We start from the raw sequence: 1,916 nt of genomic DNA, 5'->3' as shown, positions 1-1,916 counted from the left end.
AGCCTTTATGCTATGTTGAAATCAATACTTTAATCTAAATGTTCTGCATTTTGGTTTATGTACTGTCACTCTTGTGCCCTTGTAGGATTGTTCCTAGATGCATATACCTTGTGTATTATGCATTGGTTGAGTGTTAAACATACAAGTGTCTAGCATTGTGCTTGTTAACTTGTATGTCCTTGTGTTCATTCCAAGTGTGAATGAGCACTGTGATCACTACCTTGTGGTATTCACTTGGTTGATCAAGCCATGATTTGTTTCTTAACTCCATCTTTGCTTGATCACATATTGCCTGTTTCATATGCATTTTATGATTTTCTGCTTACAATGATCATGGTGTATTGTTGTGTTTCAGGAGATTCATGTTCATATGATTCAAGAGCTGCACAGCTTCTAGATTTAGGTGTGAGTGAATTTTGCCATTGTTCCCAAACTCACGTTTAAGTCTAGAGTCTGTTTTAGGGTGTTTTGTCATGGAATAGCCAAAGGGGGAGATTGTAAGGTTGAATTTAATCAACCATGTGTTGGCTTTATTCCATGACAAATTTGCTTGTAATATAGCACTTAGAAACCTTGTATTTAGGTGGGAATCATGTAAGGGTAGTGTGTGAGAGAATGTGAAGAAATGCTCAAGACAGTGCAGTGAAGCAGAGACTCGCGGGTGGCTCGCGGCTTGCAAGCCGCCAAAAGTTGCTCACGTGCAGAGCATGCAGGGGAGCTGAACAGTCACGCCACCTGGAGCACTACACGACAAAAATCCAGACTGGCCATTAAGTTAGCTCGCGACTTGAACACGCGACTCAGTCAAGTCGCGAGGTCAAGTCGCCAGCCAGCCCTGTTTTTGGAAAAACTGACTCTTCGTATTCCATTCTCACACCAGTATAAATACCCCTCATTCCCACAAAATATGTGTGGCTATTCAGAAAGAAAAACCCTAAGAGAGGTTTCTTCAAAACACCCACCCAATTAGAGAGAGCTACTCATTCTTAGAGAGAAATCTTTGTAGTCTCTTCTCATTCCCTCTCTCATTGTCATACCTATTGAGAGGAGATTTCTATCCAAACACTACCCACACCCATTTAGAGTGTTGAGTGTTCTTGGAGTTTTGGGAAGCATTGGAAGATGCCAAAGATGGCGGATGCTATGGTTTAGTAGCAGAATCCGGTAAGCTAGAAAAGAAAAAGGTTCGGCGCAACCTCGTTGGAGCAAGAAGCTTGGAAGGCTTAGGTACATCGGGTAGATTAGGCTTGGAGGGTCTATTGCTGTTCATGTATCCCAACTACATTTTCTAGTGGATTATTGACCGCTTGGAGGGCGGCGGAGAGGTTTTACGCCGAGGGCTTCGGTTTCCTCTTCGATAACACATCGTGTGTTGTCCTTGTGTTTGCATCTCTCTTCCCTTTATCTTTGCCTTTTATTTTCTGCTGTGGATGTGTTTTTAATTGGCTTAGATAGCTTTTACCAATTCCATATTATAGCTTATGTTCATTTTCCGCACACTAGTTGTTTGACATAAAACTTGAATTGGTTAAGTTGTAATTTGGGGGTCTAAACGTTCAAAGGTGTTTATACACGTTTTTGAACTTTCAAATACCAATTGAATGCTCTAAAATATGTGAAAACACAAGAGCTATTTAGACCCCCAAATAAAAATTACGGCTCGATAGATTTTACTTTAACTTTTACTAAGTGCGGAAAAGAGTAAATACAAGCATATAAACAAACAAGCTACTCTAACCCATATTTATAATAACATAGTAGTAAAATGAAAGGTAAAAGAGTAGGGAAGAAATATGCAAACACAAAGACAACACAGCGATGTGTTATCGAAGAGGAAACCGAAGTCCTCAGCATAAATCCTCTCCATCGCCCTCTAAGCGGTAATCGATCCACTAGACAATCAGTTGGGATACATG

The sequence above is a fragment of the Quercus robur genome, chromosome 2 (genome assembly GCF_932294415.1).
Source record: "Quercus robur chromosome 2, dhQueRobu3.1, whole genome shotgun sequence".
NCBI classification, from domain to species: domain Eukaryota; kingdom Viridiplantae; phylum Streptophyta; class Magnoliopsida; order Fagales; family Fagaceae; genus Quercus; species Quercus robur.
The sequence above is the reverse complement of the archived record's forward strand: the minus strand, read 5'-3'. Positions refer to the sequence as shown.